Genomic DNA, 12176 nt, shown 5'->3' with positions numbered 1-12176 from the left:
AATACCTTAGAAAGGCTTTAGGGCTCAGAGAGAAAGTTGTGATGAGGCGGAGGGATATTACAGACAGAGGGCGCCTCCTACAGGCAGACACAGAAACTACAGCAACATACATATAATGTACATTTCATCGATTTACTTTATGTTGGATCGACATCGACCTATTGTTCTTGTGCCACACTTTAATAAACAATTACATTTGATTTGATGTGAATAGAAAAGCACGTTAAGATTGGACTTAATAGGAAACGTGTTTTTAAAAAAATGTTTTTATCGACGGATACATTTATTTGACTTATTCAAAGACGTGACCTTGATCTGTTTTTATCTTTCCGATCAGATAAGTATTTCAATGTTAATGTAATGTGATGATATGAGTGAAACACTGACAGGTTGAATGAGATACATGTCCATGTGGGCGTGAATCTGATTAAACTGTCAGATTAGAAGCGTCAACAAACCGTGAAGTTCTTACTTTGCACGTGTATAGGCCTAATATCTGCTAATAATTACATTTCATTGTGATTTATAATCATCAGCTATATCTCCTTTTCTTGTATGATATAATGACCATGAGCATTTTCGTGGAGGCACATTGATGTTATTTCAATATATTTCTGTGAATGGTGCTATAATGGCTATTTCGCCTGAAATCAAACAATACGTTAAAGTAAAAGACAACAGTTTGTTAAAATGAAAAACCAAGCCAAAGTGTCTGACAATGTCAATTAAATAAAATTTCTGCAGCTTTTTGACACAAAGTTATATTTTTTCTGTGAATATGTCCTGCTTTTTTTATATCATTCGTGAAAAAACTCTTCCTTTTGGTTTTAATCCAACTTGCTTCTTTCAATATATTTACACTAAATTACATTAGAATCAGCATTGACTGTGATTGCACAACATCGTGTTTTGGCCCCGAGACCGTCAATTGGAAATTAGTTCAGTACACTTTGTTAAAATAATAACATGTGTGACAGATGTGTTACATAAGCTAACTGATCATTGTTGTGTTTAGAATTATTTGTTTAATAGGATTGTAGGAACATGTTCAGTGTATTTTGTTGATTTGATTAAGATACAGAGAAGTGCTGTTTCAATAAGCATTCATTTGACTAGGCTACGTCATCAATTGCTAAATCTTTAAGATTTTAATTGCAAAACATGCATGTTTAAGGAGAAGAAAACAGCATAAATCCATTCCTGAGTGCTAGAATATTGTATATCCTGCCACCAATGGAAACCAGCTGAGTTTGAACAGGGTGAAAATAAATAGATAAATCCTCTGCAAGAAGCTGATGCATTAAACCGCAAAAACGGACTCATTTTGCAACAAAAACAGTCCCAGTCTGTGCAGTGATGAATTGACATTTAAACTCTGATTGAACTGGTTAAACTGGGGTTTTGTCTGCAGCAGAAATCACTCAGACATTTCTGTCTCTGCTCTCCTGCTGGTTTCTGTTTTTTTTTGTCTGTAGCCGTGAGTCTTATGTTGAAACGGGAATCAGACGGAGGCCTGCAAGGACAAAAATGTGTCCAATACAAAAACATATAACGGTGACAGGGAAGCTGTTGGTCACTCAGTGTGTGTGGAGCTTTATATATACAGTCTATGGTGTGGAGCTAAGATAGTGTTTTTAAATATCATATTATTTATAATTAAAGCCTTTAATTTGCAAACAAATATTTATGCACATTAAATACAGTCGGATTTTATTTTTTTAAATATATTTGATATTTTTTATAGATAGGAAAACAAACTCATAAATCACCTTTAAGTGTGATTTAACTTACATCATATCTATGGAGACAGCAAACGTCTCAAAGGCTCTTAATATATTAAATGAGCTTACATTCTTATCGCTATCATCATGCCACTATTTGTTATTGCATAATTTAAAGGCTATTTCGTTTCCAGTTCTTCATTTATTAAATGCAAACATGTTCACTTTACATGAGATTGAGTTTACTTACGAATGTTTTTAAACAATTAAATATATTGCATGACAAATTAAATACACCATTAAAAAAAACTATTACAGTAATATGGCTTAATTGGTTTTTGACTGGAAGTATTTTGTAAGATTTTCAAAAATGTTGCGCATTTTATTGTTTAAAAATATTGCATTAATCCATAATAAATGTTTTTAACTGTTGTTGTTTCAATTGTTTGACAAACTTGTGTTTACTTAATGTCCGTTTTATGTAACCGTCACGTGTTTTGGACCAAACCTTGATGCTGCAGTTTTGAAATTGATGTTGAATCTTTAACATTTATAGGAATCTGTGGATCAAATCAACAAACACCTCTCGCAGGGAAACATGAATTCACAAAGGACGAGAACGGCCTCGGATTATGAAACAAAAAGCATGAAAAGTGAGAGAAGCCGCACAGAGAGAGAAGAAGAAGAGCTTCCTGCTGTCCTGCAGCACAAAAACAAGCAGAAGAGAAAATCATTAGCTGTGTTGGCGCCGCAGGGTTAATGGTTCAATCAATGTCAAGCGCTGGAAATAAACTTTTGAACCGGACAATCTGCCGGCTGGAGCCCGCAGACTCACACCGAGAGAACCGGAGGAGAGAGGCGCTTTACCACAGCGACAGCGACACCATGAGGCCGCGGGAGGTACTACATCTCGAAATTTGCAGACAGGTCATAGAGCAATAAGTAAAGTAGTACTTATATCTAACTACACGTCTAAATCTGCAGGGATCAGAGAGGAGGAAAAGCAGTAAGTAAAGAAGTAATTCTATCTAACTACACCTCAGAGGGAAATATTATACTTTTTACAGCCATAGTTGCCTTTTACGTAATAAAATGCATGTGCTGATATGATATTATGCAGTACTGTAGTAATAATAATACATTTAATTTTCATAGCGCTTTTCCCAGTGCTAAAAAACGCTTTACACAAATTCAGAAACAGAAACAGCACAAAGAAACAAACTAAAATATCGAGGAAAAGTCTTAAATTGGCTCCACGTCGTCAAATGTCAACAGTAAAATGCTTGTTTTATAATATGATGTTGTGGAAAGAGCAAAGAACATTGAACTGGTTATTCTTCTGTACTTCAACATGACATTTTTAATGCTTGTAATGGAGTATTATAAGACAGTAGTTTCTATTTCTAATTTTAGCTAAGTAAAGTAACTGGGAACTATTCTTTCACCACTGGTTAAGAGAAAATAAAAAGCAAGTACTGCAACTGACAAGAAACTAACATTGAGTTGAAAAAATTCTATACAAGTACTATTGAAAAATGTACAATATAACAGGATTCGGATGTGGCTATTTCCTGGAGCTATTACCCACTTTACTGACTGGAAAATAAAAAACGATGGACATTTTTGGGGTAAGTAAATCAATAAATGGTTGGCGGCGTGTGGTGCAGTGGATTGGGTGTTGGTTTTTGGATCAGGTGGTCACAGGTTCAAATCCCACTGCAGTCAGCATGTCGTTGTGTCCCTGAGACACTTCACCCAAATTTCTCCTGTGGGTATCGTCGCTTTAAATAAAAGTGTCTAACAAGTAACAGGTCATGTAATGTATATCAATACAGCCAGGGTTCATACACTTTTTCACCAATGATTTTCAATGACTTCTCCATGACCTTTACCTAATTTTCCATGACCAAAAAAATTACTCTTTCTCAGCGGTACCACTGAAAATGGTTTATTTTAAAATGGAACAGGAAAATAAGGTCTGCGTCTGAAACATGTTGTGCCTATCTAAAACAAATGAAATAGACTACTACTAACCCTAACCCAACTAAAATCTCTGACCAGCGAAACACCTCGTCAGTTAAATGACATTTCACGTTTCATTACGATACCACACAGTATTTATTCTCATTATAGTATAACTACTTCGGCGATTTGATAAAATATAAATTATATTTGATGCAACTTTAGTTCAATTTCCATGACTTTTCCAAAACTTTGGGAAAAATATTGTTTTCTATAACTTTTCCAGGGCCTGGAATTAGCATTTTGAATTTCCATGACTTTTCCAGGGCCTGGAATTAGCATTTTGAATTTCCATAACTTTTCCAGGGCCTGGAATTAGCATTTTGAATTTCCATGACTTTTCCAGGGCCTGGAATTAGCATTTTGAATTTCCATAACTTTTCCAGGGCCTGGAATTAGCATTTTGAATTTCCATGACGTTTCCAGGTTTGTAATGACCGTAAGAACCCTGTACAACAAGTGAGATGGGGAAAAATAACCAGGAAGTTGACTGTGAAATGTGGAAATATTTAATGACATTCATTTAGCTGACGCTTTTTATTAAAAACATCCAGTGCAGTTTAATCAAAGTAATGAGTTTGATTCAATATTCAGTACAACGATTATTACTGAAAACAGAAATATAAAGAGATTATATTTGAAACCCTGAGAATAAACAACGCTTGCTAATCAATGACGGAGTGACGTCACATGTTTACGATGTTTACGATTCATCTCTGAATGACTCTCAGAAAAATCACTTCAATTGGCTTTAATTCCCGTAAAGTGAATGAAGTGTTTGAACTCCTGATTTCCCTCCGACGTCTTAATCTGACTCATTATTTTTAATGATTGACTTATTGATCTGACTCAAAGCGGCAGACGATGTTTGGATTTGTTGCTCATTAATAAATAAATGGGAGTTTGTTTCCAGAAACATGGACGTCATCTTTTAGGATGGAGCTCTTTTTTATGCGCCTAAACGTGAGAAATTAGTTTGAGTTGATTTGCTGTCTGTTCACATTACTCTTCAGATAAAGTCACTTCAAAGTATTTTAAATTAAAAACACACACAAGCAGAGCAGAACATCCGTCCGTTTCAAAAACACTTTGAGATAAAGCTAATACATTGCAGATAGATCGCCGTCTAGTTCTTGTCTCTTAATTATAATTTGTTGTGAATTTTGAGTGAATTCCTAAAAGCATGCCGAATTACACTTCAGATACAACTGCAACGAAAGTAACAAACACAATGCGATATCCTTTTCAATTTCAAAGAACACAAACTGGGTTATTTACAGGGTTTGTTTTGTGTGGTAGAGGGTCGCTTTCATTGATGCGTTTTGCACCCCGGAGTTATTTTGATATTCAGCCAGTGTGAATTTTTTTTTTTTTTTTTTTTTTTAAATTTTAATTTTGTATTTCGCGACCCACCTATCACATCTCTGCGCCCCACACTTTGAGAAACGCTGCTTTAGTGGAAGGAACTTCACAAACCGACTTTCTACGGGACTCTTCCTACGCTCAACTGAGTTCATTTATTATAACTTTATTATAATTAGTTTGGAGGTTTCTCTCTTTTCCTGTGAGGCACTTCAATCGAAAATAACTTTTAAAGTACAAACACTTCTACTTGGCATCCATTAAGGCTTTTATAATTTCAATATCAAAGTCTTTGTCATCTGCACTGTCACCTGAGTCAATATAAAGTTCTACTTCTTAGTGAAAAACTTCTTGAAGACGCTCCTCTTGGACTTGTCTCTGCTCGTGTTGTCCTCTGTCAGCCGGGGGGTCGCAGGCAGGGTTTGAGGACTGTCTTTATCTGTAGTGGAGAAACAAATCAGAATCATTCACTTCTTAAAGTTCCCCTATGATACTGTTTTTCATCAATATATCACAGGTCTCAGATATATATACAGAGCCTGTCTCTGATTGGCTGAAACACCAAACAGATCATTGCAGCATTACCCATAATCCCCTCTGTTTCAGCCCTGTTTCCAAAGTGCTGATTCTCTGTCTGTTACTTTAGATGAAAATAAGGAGCCCCTCCCCACGCCCCTCTGAGAGACATTTGGTTACAAAGAACTCAATGGTGCTCTAGGAGGAGATTCAGGTGATAAGGGGGGGGGGGGGGGGGGGTTACCTTGGCTGCTGATTGGCTAATGGTTACACAAGACAAAACATCGTTATGACATCACAAAGTGGCCAAAATCTGATCAGCTCATTTTCAGACAGGTTTTTATAGAAATGGATCAAAAAGAGAGAGAATCTTTTTTCCTGAAACTTTCAGAGTCTCTTTCCACAGAGGGGACACATGTTGATGACGAAGAGACATGAAGAAGAGGGGACACATGTTGATGTAGAGGAGACATGAAGAAGAGGGGACACATGTTGATGTAGAAGAGACATGAAGAAGAGGGGACACATGTTGATGTAGAAGAGACATGAAGAAGAGGGGACACATGTTGATGTAGAAGAGACATGAAGAAGAGGGGACACATGTTGATGTAGAAGAGACATGAAGAAGAGGGGACACATGTTGATGTAGAAGAGACATGGAGAAGAGGGGACACATGTTGATGTAGAAGAGACATGGAGAAGAGGGGACACATGTTGATGTAGAAGAGATATGAAGAAGAGGGGACACATGTTGATGTAGAAGAGACATGAAGAAGAGGGGACACATGTTGATGTAGAAGAGACATGGAGAAGAGGGGACACATGTTGATGTAGAAGAGACATGGAGAAGAGGGGACACATGTTGATGTAGAAGAGACATGAAGAAGAGGGGACACATGTTGATGTAGAAGAGACATGGAGAAGAGGGGACACATGTTGATGTAGAAGAGACATGAAGAAGAGGGGACACATGTTGATGTAGAAGAGACATGAAGAAGAGGGGACACATGTTGATGTAGAAGAGATATGAAGAAGAGGGGACACATGTTGATGTAGAAGAGACATGAAGAAGAGGGGACACATGTTGATGTAGAAGAGACATGGAGAAGAGGGGACACATGTTGATGTAGAAGAGACATGGAGAAGAGGGGACACATGTTGATGTAGAAGAGACATGGAGAAGAGGGGACACATGTTGATGTAGAAGAGACATGAAGAAGAGGGGACACATGTTGATGTAGAAGAGACATGGAGAAGAGGGGACACATGTTGATGTAGAAGAGACATGGAGAAGAGGGGACACATGTTGATGTAGAAGAGACAAGAAGAAGAGGGGACACATGTTGATGTAGAAGAGACATGGAGAAGAGGGGACACATGTTGATGTAGAAGAGACATGGAGAAGAGGGGACACATGTTGATGTAGAAGAGACATGGAGAAGAGGGGACACATGTTGATGTAGAAGAGACATGAAGAAGAGGGGACACATGTTGATGTAGAAGAGACATGAAGAAGAGGGGACACATGTTGATGTAGAAGAGACATGGAGAAGAGGGGACACATGTTGATGTAGAAGAGACATGAAGAAGAGGGGACACATGTTGATGTAGAAGAGACATGAAGAAAAGGGGACACATGTTGATGTAGAAGAGACATGAAGGAGAGGGGACACATGTTGATGTAGAAGAGACATGAAGAAGAGGGGACACATGTTGATGTAGAAGAGACATGGAGAAGAGGGGACACATGTTGATGTAGAAGAGACAAGAAGAGGGGACACATGTTGATGTAGAAGAGACATGGAGAAGAGGGGACACATGTTGATGTAGAAGAGACATGAAGAAAAGGGGACACATGTTGATGTAGAAGAGACATGAAGGAGAGGGGACACATGTTGATGTAGAAGAGACATGAAGAAGAGGGGACACATGTTGATGTAGAAGAGACATGAAGAAGAGGGGACACATGTTGATGTAGAAGAGACATGAAGAAGAGGGGACACATGTTGATGTAGAAGAGACAAGAAGAGGGGACACATGTTGATGTAGAAGAGACATGGAGAAGAGGGGACACATGTTGATGTAGAAGAGACATGAAGAAGAGGGGACACATGTTGATGTAGAAGAGACAAGAAGAGGGGACACATGTTGATGTAGAAGAGACATGGAGAAGAGGGGACACATGTTGATGTAGAAGAGACATGGAGAAGAGGGGACACATGTTGATGTAGAAGAGACATGAAGAAGAGGGGACACATGTTGATGTAGAAGAGACATGAAGAAGAGGGGACACATGTTGATGTAGAAGAGACATGAAGAAGAGGGGACACATGTTGATGTAGAAGAGACATGAGGAAGAGGGGACACATGTTGATGTAGAAGAGACATGAAGAAGAGGGGACACATGTTGATGTAGAAGAGACATGAAGAAGAGGGGACACATGTTGATGTAGAAGAGACATGAAGAAGAGGGGACACATGTTGATGTAGAAGAGACATGGAGAAGAGGGGACACATGTTGATGTAGAAGAGACATGGAGAAGAGGGGACACATGTTGATGTAGAAGAGACAAGAAGAGGGGACACATGTTGATGTAGAAGAGACATGGAGAAGAGGGGACACATGTTGATGTAGAAGAGACATGAAGAAGAGGGGACACATGTTGATGTAGAAGAGACATGAAGAAGAGGGGACACATGTTGATGTAGAAGAGACATGAAGGAGAGGGGACACATGTTGATGTAGAAGAGACATGAAGAAGAGGGGACACATGTTGATGTAGAAGAGACATGAAGAAGAGGGGACACATGTTGATGTAGAAGAGACATGAAGAAGAGGGGACACATGTTGATGTAGAAGAGACAAGAAGAGGGGACACATGTTGATGTAGAAGAGACATGGAGAAGAGGGGACACATGTTGATGTAGAAGAGACATGAAGAAGAGGGGACACATGTTGATGTAGAAGAGACAAGAAGAGGGGACACATGTTGATGTAGAAGAGACATGGAGAAGAGGGGACACATGTTGATGTAGAAGAGACATGGAGAAGAGGGGACACATGTTGATGTAGAAGAGACATGAAGAAGAGGGGACACATGTTGATGTAGAAGAGACATGAAGAAGAGGGGACACATGTTGATGTAGAAGAGACATGAAGAAGAGGGGACACATGTTGATGTAGAAGAGACATGAGGAAGAGGGGACACATGTTGATGTAGAAGAGACATGAAGAAGAGGGGACACATGTTGATGTAGAAGAGACATGGAGAAGAGGGGACACATGTTGATGTAGAAGAGACATGAAGAAGAGGGGACACATGTTGATGTAGAAGAGACATGAAGAAGAGGGGACACATGTTGATGTAGAAGAGACATGGAGAAGAGGGGACACATGTTGATGTAGAAGAGACATGAGGAAGAGGGGACACATGTTGATGTAGAAGAGACATGAAGAAGAGGGGACACATGTTGATGTAGAAGAGACATGGAGAAGAGGGGACACATGTTGATGTAGAAGAGACATGGAGAAGAGGGGACACATGTTGATGTAGAAGAGACATGGAGAAGAGGGGACACATGTTGATGTAGAAGAGACATGAAGAAGAGGGGACACATGTTGATGTAGAAGAGACATGGAGAAGAGGGGACACATGTTGATGTAGAAGAGACATGGAGAAGAGGGGACACATGTTGATGTAGAAGAGACATGAAGAAGAGGGGACACATGTTGATGTAGAAGAGACATGGAGAAGAGGGGACACATGTTGATGTAGAAGAGACATGGAGAAGAGGGGACACATGTTGATGTAGAAGAGACATGAAGAAGAGGGGACACATTTTGATGTAGAAGAGACATGAAGAAGAGGGGACACATGTTGATGAAGAAGAGACATGGAGAAGAGGGGACACATGTTGATGAAGAAGAGACATTAATAAGAGGAGACACATGTTGATGTAGAAGAGACATGGAGAAGAGGGGACACATGTTGATGTAGAAGAGACATGAAGAAGAGGGGACACATGTTGATGTAGAAGAGACATGAAGAAGAGGGGACACATGTTGATGTAGAAGAGACATGGAGAAGAGGGGACACATGTTGATGTAGAAGAGACATGGAGAAGAGGGGACACATGTTGATGTAGAAGAGATATGAAGAAGAGGGGAAACATGTTGATGTAGAAGAGACATGAAGAAGAGGGGACACATGTTGATGTAGAAGAGACATGGAGAAGAGGGGACACATGTTGATGTAGAAGAGACAGCAGGTGTGTGGCCTCACCTGTCCTGGCCTCCCCTTCCTCAGGGTAGCGGTGTTTGTCGTAGTAAATGTGGGGGGGTTTGGGAGGAGGTTGGCTCTCCGTGGACGATTGTCTCTCCAGGCTCTCAGCTCTTCTGTCCAGATGTTTGTTCGAAGACGGATCCTCCTGAGCGTCTGCTAACTTCTCCAAACTCAGGTTGACCGAAGAGGCTCTTCTGAAAAACAAAAGTTAGTGTATAAGAAATTCTGTACGCAGAGTTCTTAAAAGATGTTTCCTTGGACCCAAAACGTTTTAGCTAGGGAGGTAACGTTATCTAATACACCTCAGTTCCGTTCTGCTTGGTTCAACTCGTGATTAAAATGTTTGTTTTTCCACGGCACAGAGCGTCAGGAGCCACGTCAGTACGCCACCGTTTAATATTCTCAGCAAAAAAGGCGTAAATATCAGTCGCAAAAACAACAATGGCTGCTCTAGTCACTTTGCAATCACACTGCTTCTGTGTTAGAACAATCTCTCTGGTCCCCGGCTTGAGCTTCAATCTCAGGATCCATGTATTTGTGATCCTCTCAAGAATGGAAGTAGTCATCACATACAGAGTAGCTTATCAAAATTATTTCTCAAAATCTAAAAAATCTGACTTTCTCTCAAAATTCTGACTTTCACAGCCGCGCGACCTCTGAGTCAGACGTCACTTCCTCCTTTTCTATCCTACGGGTACAGCCACTCCCCCTGAACCCTGTTTCCCTGCCAACCCCCACACCCCCCCCCCCCCCCCCCCCCTTTGCAAGCCCCTCCCTCTGAACCCAGGGCTCGCTACAATACCGTATACACAACCGGAACACTTAAAAAGGTGGGCCGGTAGGATTTAGGCAAAAAAAGAAATTATTATTATTATTTTTATTATTTTTTGGCCCACGCACAGCACCGGCCCACGCACAGCACCGGCCCACGCACAGCACCGGCCCACCGGGAACACTCCCGATACTCCCAATGGCCAGTCCGCCCCTGTCCAAGAACCATGCCACTGCAGTGTGAACGCAATCGAGCACTGATGGGACTTAAACAGTGACGTCAGGATGCGTCTCCTCTCAGTCTCTCTTTGATGGAAAAGCAAACTTTTTGTTAAGTGATTCGCTAATTGAACCAATTAGCCACGTCTCTCTGGAGAATACAATTAGACAACTGTGGCTGTGAGGTAGTGCAATCGTCTTTCAATCCGAAGGTTATGACGATTTATCCACAAATACTTAACCTCTAGTTAATGACGGTGTCTGAATATCAGCCTCCATGAACAAGTGGCACCTTGCGTGGCAGCCTTGGCCTCTGTGTGCATTGAAGTCAGGATAAAGTGCTTTATAAATGCAGTCCATTTACCATTACGGTACGTCTACACTACAGGCATCAAAAAATGCTTTCAACGCTTCGCCCATTCACTTGAATGGGGTGACGTAGAAGATTTTAATCTTCGCCGAACTGCATTGTGGGGAGCATGGCATGGCTTTGCAAGCATCACGAGCATCTATCGGCATCAAAAGTTGAACAATGTTCAACTTTTGAGGCTCGATGCTTGGCATCAGCCAATCAAATCCCGTTTATGCAAATCCCGCCAGTGCAAGCGCAGCCAATCAAACCGCGTGCAAGCTGGGAGAGCCAGACCGCAGTTAATTTCCTCATATTCCAAACGAGATATTACGGTAGCAAATCACCCGGTTCTTTACGACCGGAACTATTTACCGGGATACAAACCGGAGGAACCAGGCATGGAGGGAGGTGGCAGAGACAGTGGGTGAAACTGATAGTTTTTTCGCCTGTTTGGAGAGTTTATATCCAGTTTACTTCGTTTTAACATTGCTATTGCTTTGTATGTCGGGGGCGGGAGATTCATGTGATTGGTTGCTCGCCAAAAATCGCCAAGCTTCAGACACGCCCAGCTCCAAGATTTTTTCATGCCTGTAGTGTAGACGGGCCGTTAGTCCTTCTTGCAAACCAATGTAGCTTTGTACGTTTAATAGCAACACCACACTGTGCCTAATCGATATAATTACAAGTTATACCAACTGCGATCCAAGCTAGTTTCGGCACAGAGCTAGAACAAAAAAGGGGAAATGAGTTGGACTTATTAGCTTACACCACAAAAACTGTAAATCTTGCCCGGTATCTAACGGCCCGTCTACACTACAGGCATGAACAAATCTTGAAGCTGGGCGTGTCTGAAGCTTGGCGATTTTTTGCGAGCAACCAATCACATGAATCTCCCGCCCCCGACATACAAAGCAATAGCAATGTTAAAAC

At 40.6% G+C, this 12176-nt stretch overlaps 1 long non-coding RNA gene across 2 annotated transcripts; it reads right to left on the bottom strand.

The window, feature by feature from the left end:
- Positions 1 to 3659: 3659 nt before the first annotated feature.
- Positions 3660 to 10582, bottom strand: LOC307027649. Of its 2 annotated transcripts, XR_013804709.1 has the most exons (3): positions 9905 to 10529; positions 4133 to 5544; positions 3660 to 3972 (listed from the first exon to the last, which is right to left on the bottom strand). It is a non-coding gene; the product is annotated as an uncharacterized lncRNA (long non-coding RNA). The 2 variants fall into 2 exon arrangements; XR_013804708.1 differs by lacking the exon at positions 3660 to 3972 and having other exon boundaries at positions 4230 to 5544; positions 9905 to 10582.
- Between the last annotated feature and the right edge of the window lie 1594 nt (positions 10583 to 12176).

The sequence above is a fragment of the Notothenia rossii genome (assembly GCF_949606895.1).
Source record: "Notothenia rossii genome assembly, contig: scaffold_647, whole genome shotgun sequence".
Taxonomy (NCBI): domain Eukaryota; kingdom Metazoa; phylum Chordata; class Actinopteri; order Perciformes; family Nototheniidae; genus Notothenia; species Notothenia rossii.
Note: the sequence above shows the minus strand (reverse complement) of the source record. Positions and strands in the feature narration are given on the sequence as shown.